Source organism: Gossypium raimondii, chromosome 8, assembly GCF_025698545.1.
Source record: "Gossypium raimondii isolate GPD5lz chromosome 8, ASM2569854v1, whole genome shotgun sequence".
Taxonomy (NCBI): Eukaryota; Viridiplantae; Streptophyta; class Magnoliopsida; order Malvales; family Malvaceae; genus Gossypium; species Gossypium raimondii.
The window spans coordinates 36,512,577-36,536,155 of record NC_068572.1 but is presented as its reverse complement, the minus strand read 5'-3'; the positions used below and the strand labels follow the sequence as shown (position 1 = coordinate 36,536,155).

General features: G+C 35.6%; 1 non-coding gene across 6 annotated transcripts; it reads left to right on the top strand.

Moving 5' to 3' along the window:
• The first annotated feature begins 18,785 nt into the window (after window positions 1-18,785).
• LOC105791344 (uncharacterized) lies at window positions 18,786-23,031 on the top strand. 6 transcript variants are annotated; one of them, XR_001132934.2, is made up of 9 exons: window positions 18,787-19,217; window positions 19,580-19,641; window positions 19,840-19,895; window positions 20,163-20,244; window positions 21,019-21,164; window positions 21,242-21,373; window positions 21,455-21,561; window positions 21,854-21,901; window positions 22,735-23,031. It is a non-coding gene; the product is annotated as an uncharacterized LOC105791344 (transcript). The 6 variants fall into 6 exon arrangements; XR_008198828.1 differs by having other exon boundaries at window positions 18,788-19,217; window positions 21,019-21,146; XR_001132938.2 differs by having other exon boundaries at window positions 18,789-19,217; window positions 21,019-21,106.
• The last annotated feature ends 548 nt before the right edge of the window (window positions 23,032-23,579 follow it).

Sequence of the window (23,579 nt, the reverse complement as noted above, 5' to 3'; positions counted from 1 at the left end):
GAGAAGGTATTGTTCTAGAGCATTGGATAACGAGAGATGGAATTGAGGTAGATAAAGCAAAGGTAGATGTTATTAAGAAACTCCCACCTCCAACATCTGTAAATGGTGTTAGAGCTTTTTGGGCCACGCCGATTTCTTTCGAAGATTTATCAAGGACTTCTCCAAAATTGCTAAACTCTTATGCAAATTATTGGAGAAGGACACAATGTTCAATTTTGATGAGGAGTGATTAAGAACTTTCAATGATTTGAAGAGTTGATTAGTTTTAGCGCCAATCATCGTCACACCGGACTACGAATTGCCTTTTGAATTGTTGTGTGATGCAAGTGACTTCACGATAAGAGTTCTCATGGGCCCATGAAGGAACAAAGCTTTTCTTCCTATCTACTATGCAAGTCGGACTCTGACGGGAGCTTAATTGAATTATACGTTTAAAGACAAAGAGTTACTTGCTATTGTGTTTACTTTTAACAAGTTTCAATCTTATCTTGTAAGAACCAAAATGACTATCTATACGGATCATTCGACAATTAAGAATTTACTTGCCAAGAAAGACGCAGAGTCGAGAATGATTCGGTAGGTACTTTTACTCCAAGAGTTCGATGTAGAAATCTAAGATCGAAAAGGGGTAGAAAATCATGTAGTAGACCATTTGTCCAGATTAGAGCCGCAAGAACGAAATTCTCCACTTATACCCATTCAGGAGACATTCCCAGATGAACACATATTGAAGGTAAATCATGTTCATAATACCCCTTGGTTTGTTAAATTTGCTAACTATTTAGCTTGTGGTTTAATGTCGATTGATAGGACGTATCATCAAAAGAAAAAGTTTTTTCACGATGTGAAGTACTATTTCTAGGAAGAGCCATATTTGTTTAAAAAGTGTCCAGATCAAATGACCAGGAGATGCGTGGTAGAAGATGAAGTACATAAGATTCTATATCATAACCACACAGCTCCGAGTGGGAGGACACTTCGGAGGTACACGTACTGCACCCGAATTATTGCAAGTCGGATTCTTTTTGCCAATGCTATTCAAAGATGCATATGCCTACGTCAAGAGTTGTGATCGATGCCAAAGGGTTTGGAACCTCGAAATATATCATTAGTGATGAAGGGTCCCATTTTGTGAAGAAATGGTTGAAATGGTTACTCGACAAACATGGAGTGAAGCACAAGGTCACAGCTTACCATTCGCAGATGAATGGGCAAGCTGAACTGGCATACAAATAAATACAAGGCATACTAGAGAAGGTAATTTGCTCGAACCAACGAGATTGGTCCAAAAGATTGGATGATGGTTTATGGGCCTACAGGACAGCATACAAGACACCTTTAAAGATGTCACCCTATAGGTTGGTCTTTGGTAAAGCCTTTCATCTGCACTTGGATTTAGAACACAAAGCTTACTAGGCTCTCCAACAACTCAACTTGGACTTTAAGCTTGCTAAAGAGAAACAGATGCTTCAACCCAATGAGTTAGAAGAATTTTGAATGTTCTTATACGATAATGTCAAACTATTCAAGGAAAGACTTAAAAGATGGCATGACAAGCACATTTGAGTTCGAGAATTTAAAGCAGGTCAGCAATTCTTGTTATTCAATTCCAGATTAAAGTTCTTTCCAGGTAAGTTGAAATCATGCTAGTCCTGTCCATTTAGGATTTGCCAAGTTTTCCCATATGGAATTGTCGAGCTTCAAGGTAAGGAAGGTAATTTTCGAGTCAATGCTCAGTGCTTAAAACATTACTAGGGGGATAAAATTGAGCGGGAACAAATCTCGTTCATTTTATCAGATATTTAATTCTTCTCATTTTTTATATAAATAATTTAAGGTATATTTTCAGGATTAGTATGTTTAAATAAATTCTGCCTAAGAGATTGGAACTTAAGTGAGACTTTTTTTGACCCCTCCAACCATTCCTGGGAATTGATTTTAACATAATCCTCTGAGAAATTATTCCCTAAATAACAAAATAAATTTTCAGTTTTTCAAATAAAAGGGTCAATTTTGATCCAAGTTTTGATTGCAACTCAATTTTCAAATTTTCTTTATGTCTAGGTACTTAATTGAACTATTTTCAAAATTTGGTCGCTCTTTTTGTAAATATTAAAATTAGATGTCTCTTTTTGTAAATATTTTCAAAGGCATCTAGAATAAATGTTTATAATTTAATTTAATAAATAAGATTATAATAACTAGTATATAATTATAATTATTATAATATATATTAAATATTATCAACTTTGCATAGAATTAGGATTTGTTTAAAATTAATCATATTAACAGTTTTTATTTCAATAAATTAATAGCAAATAATAAAGTAATATGCATTATATTATTTATTAATTGTTATTAACTTTGTGTAGAATTAAAACTTACAATATTTTAATTATTAATTTGTTCTAAGAATTTTAATTGAACTCCTACCCTCTTCACTATAAATTCCAATCACCTTCTACACTTTCTCACATCACCTAAACCAATCTCCATCCTTCCTTCCAACACCCACCGTCAGCACCTTTAGCAACCTTGTCGCCCAGCAGCCACCCTCGCATACACCTCGCGACCTGCCCCATCACGCACGTTGCTAAACAGTTCCAAAACCGCTCATGCCCATGTTTGCTCCAGCCGACAATCACAGATTGGGACTTCTACCAAATAGCCAGAGATTCTATTCTCCAGCTACGAGTTGAAGAAAGCAAGGATCCCAAAGAAGAAGAAGAAGATCCCACAAATATTGAACCAATGCAGTCAGCTAAAATCCCTAATAAGACTGAACTAATGGAACCAGTAACTGAACCTGACATGACAGCCCCAATGTTCAGAACTCAATCCACCTCGCCCATATCTTCGAGATGAGCTATCAAAGTTGTGGACATAATGCAACATATGCAATGTAGCAACAAGCTTACTGAGGATATTCAAAAATACGGGATGACTTGATGAGAAGTGCTTCTAAAAAAATATACAATGACCCGTTTATTTTTGTGGCTGAGTTTCCAGATTTAATATTTGAACCATGGAGTCCACTATCAAAGAGGAAGTGAAGCAATTCATGCAAAAACAAAGATGATGGAGCAAAAGATGAGTCGGATTCTGAGGGATCTTAACTTTATTTTATTTTCGTTCTTAGGTTATTTAATGTTTTAGGATTAGGTTCTATTAGGATTTTTTTTTATCGCATAGTAAAACAAGAGGTGGAAATCATAAATAAAAATGAACAAGTTGCAAAGTAAAAAGTGTGACAATAAATATATACATGTCTAGGATTGGATCTAGCGAGAGCTTGGTACTTAAGCAGTCAAATTGACTCACCTCCTCTTTTCTAGAATCCTACCTGGTGTATAGTGTCTATTCACTTTTAACAATGAGGACATTGTTCATCGTAAGTAGGGGGACCAAGAATTTGAAATTATTTCCTCAAATAAAACTTTCTTTTAATTATGATTAGGTTATATCTTGTTCAAAAATTTAAAATTTTGTTAAGTATGTTAAACTTCGGTAAGAATAAAATTATATTATTTCAATAATTGTTATGTTGGCTGAATTATGACATAAATTTAGTCTTAATAAAGCATGCAAATCATCCATAAAATTTTTAGTTCCTTAAGAAAGTTAGGCATGCATGAATGTTTGATTCTCTAGAATTGACTTAATAATTTCTCGAGGCAAAATCCTATGAAGCATGGAGTGTTGAAAATTATTTAGGAAACTTTTTTTTGGACTGTTTGAGCCTTTTAAACCAACCTTGTCGAATTTTTATCCCTTGAAACCCAACTTTAAGACTATATGGCCTAATTTTATTTGAACCTTTGCAATATTTAGCCATCACTTCTCTCTTAATCATCTTTAAATTGTCCCAAACACTAGACTCAATACTATTCAAAATATTATTTGAAAATAAGTTTGGGGGAGTTGAAAAGAAGTACCAAATGCTCAAAAAATTGTAGTACATATAGAAAAATGTTAGTGAAAAAAGCAAGAAAAACAAAGAAGAGCATACATACTTGAAAGAAAATAGATGTACAAAAGAGCATGTGAGAGCAAAATAAGTTGGTGTATTGAAGGTAAATATTCCGAAGGTCCGATTGAAGCTAAGTCTAGGGTTTTAAGCCTAAATTTATCTATCTTTTACCTGCCCCAAGCCTAACCACATTAAAACCTATTTAAAAGACCTATTGATTCAATTTTCTATGCTACCTACATTAATTTTGAACATTTTTGACAGATTCACCCAAAGGGCGAAAATTAGTTCGGCAGACACTACAAGAAGCGCAAAATCGAGAAGTAATTTTTGAAGCATCGAGGGGAATTAATTTTTCTATCGAAGACGGTCAAAATTATGAATTTTAATTCATAATATAATTAATTTTAATTTCAATCCAAATTATTTTGGGTTAAATATATTATTATTAAATAATTATGAAAAGAGGCCTAGTTGAGCTAAACCGAGAAAACCTATCCGAACGAGCACTGGGCAGCCCAAAATCGTCCCATATGCTGACTCAATAAGCTTGTTTGCCTGATTATTTAGCTTTCAAAATATCCCTTGAAGACTCCTTGAATTTGCATTCAAACCCTTCCACTATTCATGCCTTTCTAGATTTGCCCCTACCTTAAAATAGCAAGTTTGAAACCTTCACACTTACCACATGTGTGGCCGGCCATGGGGGGATTCTATGGCTGCTTATTTTTGCTATTTTTAACAGCCGACTCAACCTATAAAAACCCCCCTTGGCTGCTAATTTGAAACATATCTCAAAACCTCTCATCCTTTCACTTCTCAGTCACTTTCTCTCTTCAATCCCCTTCTGTTGCTCTTCATTTTCTTACCCAGTCCCTTGTCGATTTCACCTCTTGAAAAAGAGTCCTTCAACCACCATTTGGAGCAGCATTCAAGTGTTTGTGGAAGTCTTAGTTCAACAAGAATAAGCGGAGAAGGAGGAGCGAAGCAACTTAGTCAAGCCTCAGAGAAACAACGGATTTGATTCTTGTTCCTCATCCTTTTAATTTTATTGTTGTTGTTATGAACATGCCTATGAATAATTGTGATGTTGATATGTTTAATTTAATTAATATGGCTTAAATTTATTTCGTGTTAGGTTGATTGTTTTTTGTCCACTTAATTTATTAAAATTGTGTTTGTGTTGTTATAGGCCTTGGTAAGATGTTTGATTACGTAAAAGCATGACTAAGTTATTCTTGCATTACAATTGTAAGGCAACTAATGAATTAATTATTTAAATGGACTAAAATTATAATTAATTGACACAATACTTAATTAGTGCATGTTTAATCATCTAAGGTAGTGAGGGTTAAATTAGCAATGATATCTAACAATACATTAGCCTTGCATAACATGCAAGATTATTGTGATTAAATTGTTTCAAGGTAGGAATACATTGTTACCTCACGTAATCTTTTAAGTGCTTATGAGATTGAATTAATTGTTTGAATTGGCATAGAGATATGTACAAGAGATTATTTTAATATCATAAGTATGTATGTGGATTAACGATTTGCTTATTAAAATTTGTTTAATCGGGTGAATTAACATAGAGATATAGTCAAGAGAGAAATTGATTTTGGTAGGTAATGAACTAACATAGAGATATAGTCAAGAGAGAAATGGATTTTGGTAGGTGAGTATGTTCATAAGTTAGCAAATTACCAAGTTGCCATGAATTTATTTGTAACAATATGAACATGAGTTTAGTAATTCTAAGTTAAGAAATGTAATTAATCTAACACAATTATGTCATCTTGATTAAAATCATCTTTTGAAATCGTGTATTGGAACTTTTATTTTCTTTTTATTTATTTTACTTAGTTAAAAATCTTAGTTTTTAATCACCTCCTCAAATCAAAATAGTTTTCTTCACTAAAGTGTTTTTAATTGCAGTCATAAATAATTCTTTTCACAGTCCTTGTGCGTATGATAACTCGAAATTTACTTGTCACTTTATTACTTATTGCGGTTGTGTACACTTGCACATTTCCGTCGTAAATCTGATACATCGAGTGGACTGGTTTGACGATTAGGAGTAAGTGTTGAGGTCCTAAATCCAACAAACAAGGTGAACCACTCCTCATTTATCCATTTCATATTAAAAATTAGAAAGATAGATAAGAGGTACCTTAATGGCATGAAAGATTCAGTCAATCTATAAGTTCGAGGATTATATGCTCCAAGTGTCATTGAAATTGGATCATGTTGTTGATAGGATAAATTTTGAGATCTATAATAACAAAAGAAATAACAACAAAAAGTTTATATTTTCATATTGTAAGATACACTAAAAAACAAGAAAGAAAGATGATGAAAATACAGAAGCTAGGAAGGCACTGAATTTGTAATCAACATGGAATGCTGGAGATTCGAGTCAGATGCATTTGGCCTATTGGGGACTTGATTAACCAGTTGTGATGAATTTTTTAACTGCTGCTGGGACCTGGATTCAAAATACAAAGATCACAACACGATAAGATTCTAAATATCATGTGTTGATGTGTATTCTACAAATATTTAATACATTAAAAGTGTAGAAGATATAGGTTGAATGAAGTTGTAATGATGAGACTCAGGATTCCCAATTGATTGGAAGTCATTAGCTTGTGACCTGAAACCCAAAGAAAGGAAACATTAAGTGTATCATACTTATTATAGTTTTTTTTTTGTGTTTCATCAATTCGATATGCTGATGGAGTGAAAGGCCTATAAAAGTCATTTGCTTTATATGAATTCCAAGTCGGTGCTTGTCGGTTGACTTGTGTAGATCTTCCATGGAAAAGTCCAACCGCAGTGTACTCAGTCCAAAAAGAACAGCATATAATGGTCGTATATAGTGAGACCTTATTGATGTCGACTACTTTTGAGTAAACAACTAATACTCACTAAGCTTTCAGGGGTCGAATTTGGGTACACAAGTGGTTGCTGGTTGCCATTGGAATGATTGTGTCCATTGTTTTGTTGAAATTGATCAGCAAATGTTACCCTCCTACCTGGATTGACTAAATCTTCCCTTTAAGGACTACAGCTATGTCAATATATGGTAGAAAATTTTTTAGCGTTAGTACAATAATATTTCATTAAAAAATTAAGAAAATGATCAAGTACGTACCTTAGAAGCTCATCTTGAAGGCTACTTCCAACATCACCGTTGAGTGGTTTTTTCTTGAAGCGAATTAACCCTACACTCTAAATAAACCGGTTTAGCTGTATAAACTCCATCTTCTAGGAGGCTACTTCCAATATGACCATTGAGATTATTGGCTTTAACTAAGTTAACCCTACGGCCCGAGTGAGCCGGTTGATTTGTATATACTCCATCTTCTTGGAGGCTACTTCCAATATGACTGTTAAATTGATTTGTTTCAACTGAGTTAACCTTACGCTCTGAGTAAACCGGTTGAGTCGTATAAACTCCATCTTTTAGGAGCAGTTCTTCCTGAACAATATAAGAGATAAATTAAGAATCATACCGCATAATATAAATTGTTTATATTTAATAGGCATAGAGTTTGGACAACGTTAATAGTGGCAAAAGGAACGAATTTGTTCGCTCCATTATAAGAGGACCAACTAGAGGTGATGTTGTTTGACATGCATCATCATCATTTTCAAGTGAGGGATTATTTCCTTCAAACCCTAAAGATACTAGCTGCTTGAGGTTCGAATCGAAGCTCCAACCATGAAGGAAAGATTCATTAGGTAAGTATAAAACACAGGATATATTTTTAAATATAAAATAATGTAACAGGAATTTTGTAGAAAACAAAATATACAATCATTGTTTTCCCACGAATTATAAAGATTTTAATTATAGTACATTAAGTCAACCTTTAACTTTTTCCCTTTTGGAGAAGAGGGAGAGGATCTACCCCTAATTGAATTAAAATTAAGGTGAATGTTACGATCATATCTGTCAAATGAATGACACGTTCTTGGATCTGAAAGACATAATTATTATTTAGACAAAGAAATAATTGAATTATGTACATCGAATCACCCATATCTTTTCCCTTTTTGCATCAACACCAGAATCAATCATTTTCTCATCAGAATCAGAATCAATAGTTGGGACAACAATCATTTCACAGTTCAACACATGACGCGTTCTTAGATCTGAACGATACAATTGTAATTTTGTACAGATTATGTCGAGCATTGATTATCTTCCATGTTTTAACAAGATTATTAGCAAAGATTTAAGTTGTAGTACATTAAATCATCCTTAAAAAAAATTCTCCTAAAAGGAGAGAGAGAGAATTGAACACTCAATTGAACCAAGATTAAATGGTAGGATTAAGGATAAAATTTAAGAATATTAAAATCACCCATTTTTTAGTAGAAGTGACAAAAGAAAATTATAGATTTGCATATATGAAAATGCACTATAATCAAACTAAATTGAAACTATAACTTAGAGATTAAAAAGGGTCCTTTACCTGCAAGGCAGGGGGTCTGCCTCCTTTTTTGAAGCACAGAAGATAGAAGGAAGTAGCCAAAGCAAGAGATGGGGACAATTAGGGAGAAGGGATATGATTAAGACCCAAGTTTGTTGTGAACTAGAAATTAAACATTGAAAGATTATTTATAGGCAAAAAAAAAAAGTAAAGTGAGGGGGTACAAGTGTGTGAGTCACAAAGCTAAAAGACGGTTAAATGATCTGTGGCTTAGAGATACTTTAAAAGGTTTCATAATAATTTTAAACTTTTATGTAATTTGGTCCTCACACACCATTAAAAACAACCTACACTTAATGGTACAAAATTTTTGGCATAAACTACACCTCAATTACAAATCCTCTTGTTAAAATTTTTTGTTCAATAGTCAAATAGACGAATGCTTGCATTGGTTTTTCAATACAAATTAGCAAGAATCCTTTATGAAATATTTAGCCGCAAAATGCGGGTTTTAATACTCTTTAATGAATTTTTTTGATACAAAATATTCACAGTTCTTCAAAAACTAATCCAAATTCCAGCTTATTATAATCATGGCTACATTTCTAAACAGCAAGCATGAAGTATAACTAAGCATATAACAAAAAAAGTTTGAATTTAAATTTTTTTAAAGATTTTCAAATTATAAAAAATTCACCCTTCAAAACAAACTTTGTATTTATCCATTTAGGCATTGTGAAATATATATATTAGATATTAATATAGATGAGCTGGCAGTTAATTATTTGATTTGTTCAAAACTGGATAATTACTACAAGGCTCATATGTCATGGGTTGCGCATGGGAGCCCGCAACCATAACACATTCGTGTGATCCATCAAGTGGGAAGGAGGTCATTTGGCCCGATCGGACTGACCCATTGCTTGAAGAGATTGAAGGCCCATCTACAAGCTCGTCACATATGGAAACATAATCTTCGAAGATATACAATCGTAGATTTGATATGTAATCTTAGGAGATATGATTTTGTAAATCTTAGAGATTTGATTTGTAGATACCATTCGATCTTAGCCATTCATGTACTTGATCTGTACCGTTGGATTTGGGGAGGCTCTACTATAAGAGGCCCCTCCCCTCATTGTAAATCACTTGAGTTTTGAGGAATAATAAGAGTTCTTGAGAGTATTCACTCAAACATTATTCTCTATTGTGTTCTTGATATTTCGTGGCTTGTTCTTATTGTGTTCTTCGTTCATCTTTGCTTGATCTTGGAGTTGCTTTCGTTTGTGTTGATTTTCAAAGGGGAATTCTATTGAATCCTCAAATTGTGGGAGTTAGGTTGACTTAGGCGTCTTTGAAGCAAGAAACTACCTAAGGCCGCACGGATTGTGAGGCAAAAATCCTAAGTCCGTGACAGTTGGTATCCGAGCCAGGTTTTTCGAAAGCACTATTGAAGGATGTCAAGAGAAGTTGGTGAGAATGAGCCAATGGAGACCCGTGGGAGGGCCAGGAAGGCTAGTTGATCGAGGGACATGTTGTCGAGCTTGGAAAATCGAGTGGTCAATCTCGAGGAGTCTGTTGGTGACATGAGGGAGACACTCGAAGTGGTCCTAACCCATATGGAGGAACTGAGGGAAGAAAGCAAGGTATTCGTGCTGGGCACTCTTAGATCCACTTCGGACAAGCTGACGGTAAGGGACGAAGCTATTGAGGCCCTGGTGACTGCCATGAAAGAGGAGATTGCTGAGCTTAAGGGGGAGCTCACAATCTGTAAGGTCACTCTGGGAAATGGGATGTTGACTGCAGGACCGAAGCAACGTCATGTGGATGTTCCAAAACCCGAGAAGTTCAAGGGGGCTAGGTCTGCGAGAGAAGTGGACAACTTCCTGTGGGAATTGGAGCAATATTTTCAAGCAATGGGCATTGAGGATGATGCAACTAAGGTAAACACTGCTTCGATTTACTTTACTGATGTTGCTCTCTTGTGGTGGCGACGTAGGTCCACGGATGAGAGACGTAGAGGAACGGCTATTGGGACTTGGGAGGAGTTCCAAAGAGAGTTAAAGAAGCAGTTTTATCCGCAGCATGCTGAAAAGGAGGCTCGTGCTAAGTTGCGACGGCTTACGCAACAAGGCACCGTTCGAGATTATGTGCGGGAGTTTAGTGAGCTAATGCTTCAGATCTCAGACTTGAATGAGAAGGAAGCATTTTATTGGTTTGAGGATGGGCTAAGAATGTGGACTAAGCAAGAGTTGCGCCGCCTAGGCATCACCGATTTGACCGTAGCTATGGCTGAGGCAGAAAACTTCTACGATGTTGGTGGGAGAAAGTTTGACAATAATGATGCTTCCAAGCCCAAGCCAAGACCAAAAGGTAATGGTGGGGGAGACAAAGAACAAACAGAAAGGAGTGGCGAGGACCCAAGGGCTAATGATGGTAGACTAGGGGGTAAGAAAGAGCCAGTGAGATGATATCTTTGTCAAGGTCCACATAGGTTGAGTGTTTGTCCAAAGAGGGCCGCTTTCAATGCTATGGAAGCACGTGAAGAGGCCGATCTTGAAACCAAAAGTCTTGGTACGATATTGGGTGGTGTTGAAGACAAGGTGAGTAATGGGCTGATGTTTGTTGATATCATCGTGGAAGACAGGAGATTGAATGCCCTTGTTGATACTGGTGCATCTGCTTTGTTCATGTCTAAAGAGATGGCAAAGGAACTCGGTCTCAAAGTGGAGGAAGATTCGAGTCGGATCAAATGAACTCAGAAAGTATTCCCATAACGGGTGTGGCTAAAGGGGTGGAACTCAAACTTGGCGAATGGATAGGCAAGGCAACTATTAACGTAATCCCACTTGATGATTATGATTCTGTGGTAGGATTGAGTTTGCTTGACCGACTTAATGCGGATATTCATCCTTCCGAGAATTACATGACGATCTCTGATTCGAACCATCGATATATGGTGTGAATGAAAAGAAAGAGAAACATGGAAGGCAAAACATTGTCGGCAATCCAATTTGCTAAAGGAGTACGTAGAAACGAAGTCTCCTATTTAGCCACCTTAAGGGATAATGTGGAGGAGAAATTCGAGGGGGAAATTCCAAAGGAGGTGAAGTAGCTGTTGCAGTCCTTCCAAGATGTAATGCCCACGGAGTTGCCCAAGACATTGCCACCGAAGAGGGAGGTGGATCACAAGATTGAGTTGTTGCCTAATACTGAGCCGCCAGCAAGGGTACCATATCGAATGTCTCCACCTGAGTTGGAGGCATTGCGGAAGCAGTTAAGGGAACTTCTAGATGCCGGGTTCATTAAACCTTCCAAAGCCCCATTTGGTGCGCTAGTGTTATTCCAAAGGAAGCATGATGGGTCCTTAAGATTGTGCATTGGCTATAGGGCCTTAAACAAGATCACTGTGAAGAACAGGTATCCCATTCCTCTTATTGCAGATTTGTTCGACCAACTTGGTAGCACGAGATGGTTTACTAAGTTGGATTTGCGATCGGGGTACTACCAAGTGAGAGTAGCCGAAGGGGATGAGCCCAAAACAGCCTGTGTGACCCGGTATGGGTCTTTTGAATTCTTGGTGATGCCGTTCGGGTTGACAAATGCTCTGGCGACATTTTGCACCCTAATGAATAAGGTATTACAACCTTTCTTAGATCGCTTTGTGGTTGTTTATCTTGACGACATTGTGATGTATAGTAAGACGCTTGAGGAGCATGTTGGACATCCGAGGAGGTGTTCCAAGTCCCACAGAAAATGAGTCAGATGTCAAAGAGGAAAAATGCTCATTTTCCCAACGAGAGGTGCCTTTTCTTGGCCATATTGTAGGAGGTGGCATGATCCGAATGGATGCAAGCAAAGTCCAAGCAATTTCCAATTGGGAGCCACCAACCAAAGTAACGGAATTGCGGTCCTTTCTTGGTTTAGCAAACTACTATCGACGTTTCATTGAAGGCTACTCCAAGATCACTGCACCCTTAACGGACTTGTTGAAAAAGGGTAAAGTATGGGACTGGGACTCTCGATGTGGGAAAGCTTTCGACCAAGTAAAGCAAGCAATGGTGAGTGAACCTGTACTTGCTTTACCGGACTTTTCAAAGGCGTATGAGGTATGTACGGATGCTTCAGACTATGCAATTGGGGGAGTATTGATGCAAGAGGGGCATCCAATTGCTTTCGAGAGTCGAAAGCTGAATGAGACGGAACAGAGATACACGGTCCAAGAAAAAGAGATGACTGCTGTGGTACATTGTTTGCGCACATGGAGGCACTATTTGCTGGGTTCCAGGTTCGTGGTATTCACTGATAATGTTGCAAATAGTTATTTCCTAACCCAGAAAAAGTTGTCCCCCAAAACAGGCTCATTGGCAGGTTTTCCTAGCGGAGTTTGATTTTAGCATGGAGTACAAGCCGGGGAGTGCCAACATTGTGGCTGACGCGCTTAGCAGAAAGATGGAATTTGCAACGATAAGTCAACCTAATAGTCCCTTATTGGAGCGCATTCAAGAAGGGTTGTCCCACGATTCCACGGCCAAAAATTTGATTGAGCTTGCCAAGGAGGGTAAAACGAGGCGATTTTGGCTCGAGGGAGAATTACTATACACTCAAGGACAACGTCTATATGTTCCCCAACATGGGAACTTACGAAAGGAAGTCATGAAGGAATGTCATGATTCAAGATGGGCTGGTCATCCAGGCATGCACCGCACTTTGGCTCTCTTGGAGGATCGATTTTATTGGCCTCACATGAGTGACGATGTGGAGACTTATGTGAAAACTTGTTTGGTGTGCCAACAAGATAAAATCGAGTTGAAGGCTCCTGCTGGGTTGCTACAGCCTTTACCTATTCTAGAGCGCCCATGGGAAAGTTTATCTATGGACTTTATTGTAAGTTTGCCTAAATCTAATGGATTTGCAAGCATTTTTGTTGTGGTGGACAGGTTTTCGAAGTATGCAACTTTTATCCCCGCAACCAAGGAGTGTCCTGCTGAGGAGGCTGCTCGCTTGTTTCTTAGACATGTGGTGAAGTATTGGGGAGTGCCACAATCTATCATCAGCGATCGAGATGGGCGATTCACGGGACGATTTTGGACGGAGTTGTTCAAGTTAATGGGCTCGAACTTGAACTTTTCAACCAGCATGCATCCACAAACTGATGGGCAAACTGAACGAGTGAACGCGTTGTTGGAGATATATCTACGGCACTATGTGAGTGCCACACAAAGGGACTGGCCAAAGTTGCTGGATGTGGCTCAGTTTTCTTACAATTTGCAAAGAAGTGGGGCGACAAACCGAGTCTGCATTCGAGATAGTGGTGGACAATGACCACTTACACCCAATGCTGTTGCGACTCGTTATGGGGGACCGAATCCAACAGCCTATCGATTTGCGAGAGATTGGCAAGAGCAAAACGATTTGGCTAGAGCTTGTCTTCACAAGGCGAGTAAGCGCAATAAGAAGTGGGCGAATCAGAATCGAAGGGATGTGCAATATCAGGTTGGTGACTCCGTCCTTGCTAAACTGCACTAGATTTTGCGACGCAATGGGTTGCATAAAGGGCTTGTTCGACGTTATGAGGGGCCGTTCTGAGTTTTGAAGAAGGTAGGCAAGGTGGCCTACAAGCTTGAGTTGCCTGAAAAACTCAAACTCCATCCAGTGTTTCATGTGAGTATGCTTAAGCCATTCCATGAAGATGGAGAAGACCCAAACCGAAACAAGTCCAAACGAGCACCGATGGGGGTAAAAACCGCCTATGATAGAGAAGTGGAGAACATAGAGGGGGATCGTGTGATCAGACGAAAGTACTATCGACCGCGGCATGAATACCTAGTCCGATGGAAGGGATTCCCCGATAGTGAGACAAGTTGGGAACCCGCTGAAGCCTTGTGGCAATTTTAAGACAAGATAGATCGTTACCACGCGGAGGACGCGACGAGGACGTCGCTAGATTCGGTGGGGGAGAATGTCATGGGTTGCGCATGGGAGCCCACAACCATGACACATTCGTGTGATCCATCAAGTGGGAAGGAGATCATTTGGCCCGATCGGACTGACCCATTGCTTGAAGAGATTGAAGGCCCATCTACAAGCTCGTCACATATGGAAACATAATCTTCGAAGATATACAATCGTAGATTTGATATGTAATCTTAGGAGATATGATTTTGTAAATCTTAGAGATTTGATTTGTAGATACCATTCGATCTTAGCCATTCATGTACTTGATCTGTACCGTTGGATTTGGGGAGGCTCTACTATAAATAGAGGCCCCTCCCCTCAATGTAAATCACTTGAGTTTTGAGGAATAATAAGAGTTCTTGAGAGTATTCACTCAAACATTATTCTCTCTTGTGTTCTTGATATTTCGCTGCTTGTTCTTATTGTGTTCTTCGTTCATCTTTGCTTGATCTTGGAGTTGCTTTCGTTTGTGTTGATTTTCAAAGGGGAATTCTATTGAATCCTCAAATTGTGGGAGTTAGGCTGACTTAGGCGTCTTTGAAGCAAGAAACTGCCTAAGGCCGCACGGATTGTGAGGCAAAAATCCTAAGTCCGTGACACATACACGTTGATTTTAAATGATTAGAAGAGAAGTAATTTAATAAAAAACAAATAAAAACTAAGGGGAAAAAAAGGAATAAATTTAGAAAACGTCAAAAAAACTAAAGCCCAATTAATTCTGCCATTCATGCAAATGCTTAGCCAAACTTACCATAGAGTCAAGCTCTATAAAAGGCAGGTCCACCATGGTTGAATTAATTTCCAGAACTAGAAAAACAAATCTTAAACTATAATTTAAAAACCATTTAATTGTTTAATATTTTTACGTTAGATCGAAAAGGAAATAATTTCTTTTTGTTAAACTTTTTTCTATTTCTACTGTTAAAAATGGGTATGACTGATAAAATAACCAAATAGCTACACGTGGTGTGCCACATGTACCTCATGCTAGTGTAAAGGAACCGACTTTTAATAGTAAAAACAACCAAACTTTTTGCTAGTGTACTAATTTACTCTTTAATATAACGTACAGAGATTAATTTACCCTTTTTAGTAAAATAGACAAAATACAATCTAACTAACAAGCGTGTAATTCATTTTATAATTTTACTCTTATTTTAAGGATTTTAATTCATTTTAATTGAACATAAACAAAATAATAATAACTCTTGAATTAAATTCTTGGTTTTTTAATATTTTGAAGGAACATCTCACGTACTATTACTATTGAACAAAATTAATACTTTTCTATTTGTAAAATATTTTTCTATTACATTAAACTTCAAATGTTACACTTTTAATAATATTACCATTCCTTTTTATATAATTTTTCTCAGATTTTTCCATATATCATAACAAATAACACGTTTACTTAACCATTTGATTGAATTCAAAATGATTTGGCCATCACTTTCCACCGTAAGCTTATGCGAGTCCTTCTAAAATGAAATCTAAAAATTGAGAGTGCTTCTTTTGTTACTATCTACTGTCTTTAGTGTACTTATTTTTCATAAATGTTTGTAATTTTTTTAACAGATTAATTTAGTAAAATTTCATCATTTACATTATTATCTTTTTTTGTCCTCAATGATTTTTGCACGAAAACCAAAATGTATAAGTAAATATTGGCTCTATGATTGCTTAATGTTTAATAATATTAAGTTGCATCATGTGGCCGGATCATAATATGAGACAACAACTTATATTGGTAGATAATCTAAATGGTCTATGGTCTAAAGAATCAAAACTGAGAAAATTTATTCAAGAGACTATTGTATCGTCTACCAAGTCCAATTGGGGAAATATCTTATCCTAGGTACTAAAGCGGATGACTCTCATAAACATAGAGACATAGGTGTGATTGTCTAGACTGATAATTTATCAGAGACCCAAGTTGAATTTATCCTACATCTGTTTATGGATTTATTTTTTTTGTGATATTCATAGTATGACTTACCTCAATCCTAAATAAGTAACTGACTATGTGTATGTAACTCGTATACTTTGATATATTGAAAGCCCGAGTTAAATTGGAAATAGAGCCAAAAGTCGATATCTTGGGTATACGACTTATGCAAGACATTGGTTTACTTACAATAATGAAATTCATAGCCTAATAAATGGATAATGATATCCACTACACCAAAACAGGCTTTTAGCGGTGCTTTTAGCGGCGTTTTGATAAAAAACGCCGCTAAAGATCGATCATTAGCGGCGCTTTATTGAAAACGCCACTGAAAATAAGAATTAGCGGCGTTTTCCAGACAGCGCCGCAAAAAACCTAAGCCCAACGACGCCGTTTACTGAACTTTCGGGGCTTTAGCGGCGTTTTTGGGAAAGTGCCTCAAAAAAATAAACCCAACGGCGCCATTTTCTGAGCTTTTGTGGATTTAGCGGTGTTTTTAAAAAAGCGCCGCTAATGCTCAGGGCTTTAGCGGCGTTTTTGGGAAAGCGCTGCAAAAAAAATAATCCCAACGGTGCCGTTTTCTGAGATTTCGTGGATTTAGCGGCGCTTTTAAGAAGCGTCGCTAATGCTCAGGGCTTTAGCGGCATTTTTGGGAAAGCGCCGCAAAAAAAAACCCAACAGCGTCGTTTTCTGAGCTTTCGTGGATTTAGCTGCGTTTTTAAGAAAGCGCCGGTAATGCTCAGGGATTTAGCGGCGTTTTTGGAAAAGTGCCGCAAAAAAAAAACCAAACGGCGCCGTTTTCTGAGCTTTCGTGGATTTAGCGGCGTTTTTAAGAAAGCGCCGCTAATGCTCAGGGATTTAGCGGCGTTTTTAAGAAAGCGCCGCTAATGCTCAAGATTTTGCGGCGTTTTTGGGAAAGTGCCAAAAAAATAAACCCAACGGCGCCGTTTTGTGATCTTTCGTGGATTTAGCGGCGTTTTTAAGAAAGCGCTGCTAATGCTCAGGGATTTAGCGGCATTTTTGGGAAAGTGCCGCAAAAAAAATCCAAACGGCGCCGTTTTTTGAGCTTTCATAGATTTAGTGGCGTTTTTAAGAAAGCGTCGCTAATACTCAGGGCTTTAGCGGCGTTTTTGGGAAAGCGCCCAAAAAAAAATCAAGCAATGTGCTTTTTCGAGCTTTATCTGTCTATTTATTATTTAATTTGTTTATTTATATTAATTAAAATTCAATTTATTTTTAATTGAATATTTGTTAAAATGGATAAGTTTGAAATAATGACACGTTTTAATAATTTGAAATAAAAAATAGAAAAATATTTGTTAAAAATAGAAAAATTAAAATTCTATTATTTAAAATAATTTTAAAATTTTTGGGTACATGATTGATTGATTTTAATTTATATATTAAATAATTTCATATATAATTGTAAAAGATACGATAGTATTAATTTTAAAATATTTAATAAATTATCATTATAGTTTAGGGTTTAATATATATGGTTTAGGTTATATGGTTAATTTAGGATTTAAGGCCGGTTTAGGAGTTACAATTTCAAGGTTTATAGATTATGGAATTAGGGATTATGGATTAGGGATTTTGGTTTAAGGGTTGTGATTTAGGGGTTAGGGGTTACAGATTAAGAATTGGGAATTTAGTGTTTATGGATTCAATATTAGGTTAGGGCTTAGGGTTTAGATTAATTAGTGTGTTTTAATTTATATTAAATAAGGTTTAGGGGTTAAGGGTTAGGGATTCGGGTTAGGGTTTAGGGTTTAGATTAATTAGTGTTTTTTAATTTATATATTAAATAAGGTTTAGGGGTTAGTAGTTAGGGGTTTGGGGTTAGGGATTAGAGGTTAAGAGTTAGTAATTTAGGGTTTAGAGATTTGGGGTCGGCTTAGGGTTTAAGGTTTAGATTAATTAGTATTTTTTAATTTATATATTAATTAAGTTCTTATATAATTGTAAAAGAGGGGTTAGGGGCTAAGAGTTAGGAATTTAGGGTTTAGAGATTCTGGAGTCAGATCAAGGTTTTGGGTTTAGATTAATTAGTTTTTTTAAAAATTTATTTTAAAAATTTAATCTAAACCATTTGATATATTTAAATATTAGTTTAAATAGAATTAATAAATAAGTTAAAATATGTATTGATATATATATGGATGGATATATATTTAGGTATGTGTAATTAATTATTTTGGATATATAGGACCAAATTATAAGAAATGAAATAAAAATACAAACAAAAAGACAAAAAACCTAAAATTTATAATTTTATATAATTCTTATAAATATTACTTAAAAGTTTAGAATTATTTATTTAAAACGTCACCGTTTGACTTAAGTCAATTAATGTTTTAAAGTATTTTTAGCAGAAAACGCCAGAACTATACATTAAAACTTAATAAAACAACGCCGTTTATGAGTAGAACTTTAATATTTAGTGGCGTTTATCCCAAAATTTCAAATGAAATATTTTCTTTTTTTTCCCCTTCTTTTTCCCTAAATCGATTTCCCCACACCCCCAGAAATCCCACTTGAAATTTCTTCTTCTTTTTTCCCCATTTTATTTTCCCCATACCATTTCTCCCCTACCCCGATTCCCTTTATTTTCCCCCCCAATTTCTCCAAATCGGCAGCCCTCTGCATCTCCTCAAAGGGTTGTAGCAGAAGGAGGTCTCGAACTAGCAGGTCAAGTGGTACAGATTCATGGAGTCCTTATAGATACCCCACGCCACCACAATCTGCATATCCTCAACAAAATTATTACTACACGTCGCAACATCCTAGTTATGCACCACCGCCGTCATATAATTATGTATCGCAAATGCCTGGGTGTGTACATAGGACTGTAGAGAGGAAATACTCAAGGATATATGATAACTACTAGACATTGGACCAGGTTAGCTTCCTGTTCTGCCATTCTTTTGAGTTTTTATCTGTTTTGTTCTTTTGTATTGGTTAATATGGAGAAAAATATTTACTCAGAATCTAATTTTACTTGTCCTATGAATGTGTTGGAATAGAGGAAATTTGAAATTTTGCTTCAAATTTTAGGGCTTTGTAACTGTTTACGGTTCTCTCGCCCCTCCATTTGTTATTATCGATACTGATTTTAACTGTAATTTTGTTTAGGATTTTCTCTATTCAATTACTTTTCTTATTGAGTATGTGTTAGAAGAGAGGAAATTTGTAATTTTTGTTTAATTGTTGAGTCTTATGAACTGACATTTGTGCCTTAGTAAATTTCATTATGCTGTGCAGGCCAATACTTATGGGACAACAATGCCACTCAAAATGGATCTCGATAGCCAAATTCTCTCGCGGTATGTTTTTCTCTTTATGACGAATTACTGCTATTTTAATTCCAATTTTAAGCTGTTGACATTCAACAAATTGCTTTAGATTTGTATGCATAATATGTTAATTTGATGGTTAGTATGTTAATCCCAATTTTAATCATTCATTTTGATAGAATTTAATATGTTAATTTGATGGTTAAGATATTCACTGTGACTTAACAGGGGCACAAGGCTTTGATCTGCTTTTGTAATTCATCCAAAATTCTTTTTTTTGATAAGTGAGTATTTTTTCATCGAAATACTTGGAATTTTTTTACTAAATTGCTTGTGTTGAATGCTAATTTAACCATTTTGGTTGAGGTGCTTTTTGAGTTTTGAGGATGACTGAATGTTTTTTTAAAGTAGTTTAAAAATAAATAGATAAGGCAAATGTATTTCTAAGTGATGGATACGATAGAGAGACTACTGTTATCTATTCTAAGTTGTTTAATTTATCTATTTCTAATTTGTTTAAGTTATCTATTTCTGCCTTCAACGTGGTACAGTGTTGAACAAATTAGTAGCAGAACCAAAAGCATGAAGCTTTAAGCAAACGGACTATATCTATACACTGGTACTGATATCAAGGTAAATGGACTTCTTGGATCCTGTGTAGGCATTGTGTTTATCTAGCTCAACCATTTCTATGCATGTGAATGGAATCTGAGCAAGCGGAACTAACATGATTATCTCTCTAAGTTCTATTAGGTTCACCCTAACATTTTGTTCTTGTTGTCTTTTTGATATTGTAATTGTTATTTTTGTAGCTTTATTCCTTTAGGTATCTTATACCATATGTTGTGATTTCTAAGTTGAGGTAGTTAAATGTTCATTTATCAATTGTAATCACAATGTTCAGGTTTTGGTTTATTGATGAGGAATTTTATCTAGATGCTAATCTCAATTGTAAGAGTAGCTGTATGAGTATCTGCAAATTCTACTCTCTTATTGAAGTAGGAGTGACCCTTATTATTATTATTTTTAAAGATTACTCAACAATGAATCTTAATGGTTCAAGAGTTATTTGCTTTATTATCTTACGCTGTTTCTTCTCCTATACTGAACTAAGAACTCTTGAATTAGGAAGCGATTATCTGTGTATGTTTTACATTTCCTGTTAGCTCTAGATTTGAGTATTTTACTTTTACTAGGCTATGATTCTTTGACAAGCAAGCTGACATAAAGATTCAAGCCAAAGTAAAAGTTACTATTTACTGTTTCTTCTCTCTGGTTCAGTGTCTGCCTCTTCTGGCTCAAAGTTGGGGGCTACTATCCCTTCATCCTTAGCATGTGGTTCTTTTAGTGTTCTTTTTTTTTGGTTGTTGTTGTTGGCCAAAAACCCTTTCATTCATTTCATGACAGAAAATAACAGTCATCAAAATCAACCACAACCAAGATGTCCAAGCATTAGACAGAAACGAGAATAAGAGCTGCGAAACTGGAATTATACGTATAGCACTCCAATCACTTTTCTTGCAACATGATTACTCGTATAGCACTCCAATCATGTATAATGTCATTTTATTTTCATTTTCATTGTCGATTTTCTTTGCAAATATTTTTTGTTTGAACAAAAAATCTTCAGAAAATGGATTTTAACGAGGCGAAGGAAGAGGAATTTGGATTCTCAAGAAACTATTTCTTAGCAAAAGAAATGGGTAGTTCTGGAAAGAAATCTGCTCGTAAACTCAGTGATATCAACGTCGTTGACGAACAGGTATTTTGCCTCATTGAATCCCCATCTCGAAAAAAGCTTTTGTTTTTTTTTCTTTTAAATCTTGTTGTTTTAAAATTGCAGGAACATAGAGAAACTTCAGCTAATATTGAACCAAAGCATCAAAACGACATTGCAGATTTAATAAATAGTTACAAAAGTTTATACCCAAAATGGGTTTTTGGTCTTAGGTAATTTAAAACTCTTATTTACTTAATGGTGTAATTTTGAATTTCATTGGAAACTTTAATTTGTTAGAATTTGATCCAAAAACTCCATGTTGCTAAAAGAGAATATATTTAAATACCTGGCTTCTTGCTTTTTTATAATTTTCGGTTCGAACTTGCTTTTCCACCACCCCCTAAATAAAATTGTCGATTCTCTTGTAAATAATTTAGAGAAATAATTAAAAGAAAAAACGTAAACCCATATTTGCATAGGATTTTGGACCTTCACCTCTTCTCTTCTTATCGTTATTTTCAGCTGAAAAAGGCTTTTACATTAATCACCCTTGAAGTTACTTTTCTACAGGTAATAATAAATTTTCCATTTTTTTTCTGTCTGCTTATTGGGTTTCTTTTAATTCATTCCTTAACTGGTTCATTTTTTTTTTTGCGTATCTTCTTAGATTTTCTTCTGAATTTTGTTTGATCTAAGCTTATAATGGGGAGATACCCATATTCTATTTAGTCTTAAATTTTATGATTTCACTTCCTATAGAAAAATTAATGCATGTTTTTGTCTTTCAATATAGGAAGCAGGTAAGCATGTGAGTTCAAACTATTTGGTAGATTTTTATTCAAAAAGATTGAATTGCCAGGATTTATCCTTTGCAATATATATGTAGAGAGAGAGAGTTTTTTATTTGTTCAATGTTCTAACTGAAATTTATGCCAATGAAAAACTTCTATATCTTTGACCAAGTCAATTTCTTTATTTCTCTTTAGGATTTTAGTGTGCTTAAAAACTTTATTTTTTTTATGCTATTGAAGCATTGGATCATCTTTGCATGCTGCAGGAACAGGCTGCTTTGCTAACATGTTGAAATGTTGATTTTTGATAATTCCTTGCATATTAAATATTGAAGTGTTGATATTCAAGCTAGTAATTTAACAGTAAGGTTTATTAATGTTATCCAATTAATTAATTGGACTAACTTATCAGGTTTTGTAAATTAAGGGGATAAAATTCATAATTAGACCTTTACTTATTTATTTTTATTCCAAAGTGTTACCTTGAAAGTTTGTATTGGTTTAATTTTCCAGTACTTATTGTGTGTATGTTTTGCTTTTATTTATTTGCAAATGTGGTTTTGGTCTTCTAATGTATGAATCTGAACTGCATTTCTATTCTTCTATTTGCAGTTAAGATTTGAAACTGAAGACAAAGCAAGGAGACTTCTAAGTAATGTGTCATTTTTGTTGAAACCAGGGGGTTATTTTTTCGGTACTACTAAAAAAGTGATTGCCAGAAACTGTTGTTTCTGGATTTGTGTATTTTTCTTTTTTTTTTCTTGTGGTTACTGCTGCACCTGTTTCTGGGAGGTGATTGTGTAAACATTTTAGTGTGATTTAGTTATTGTAAGAATATTTTTAACATTGTTAATTTTAATATTATTGTAAGAATATTTTGAATTATAATTCAATTATCAATTTATATCATATATCTTTAATTGAATTTGAAGTATCATTTAAATTTTTCGTTTTTGGTTGGATTTTATGTTACAAGAAGGATTGTATATGGATGGAAATCGGATGTTACAAATTTGCCAAAATTAGTGGCGTTTTTTTATAAACGTCCCTAAAGAACTGTATTTTTAGCGGCGTTTGTGGGGTAAGCGCCGCTAAAGTCCATGTTCTTTAGCGGCGTTTGTGGGAAAAGCACCGCTAAAGGTCATGGTCTTTAGCGGCGTTTGTGAAAAAAGCGCCACTAAAGGTCTTGGTCTTTAGCGGCGTTTGTGGGAAAAGCGCCGCTAAAGGTCATGGTCTTTAGCGGCGTTTAGTTATAAAAACGCCGCTAAAGTTAGCGACCCTGTCATTAGTGGCGTTTTTGGTGGCGCTTTTCAAAGCGTCGCAAAGACTTTTAGCGGCGCTTTAAAGGCTTAAAAAACGCCGCTTAAAGCCTGTTTTGGTGTAGTGATCTTCTCTCCGACGTTACGTGGTTGATGGAGAGGTAACATTGTCATGGGTCATTCGTCTGGGACGAATGA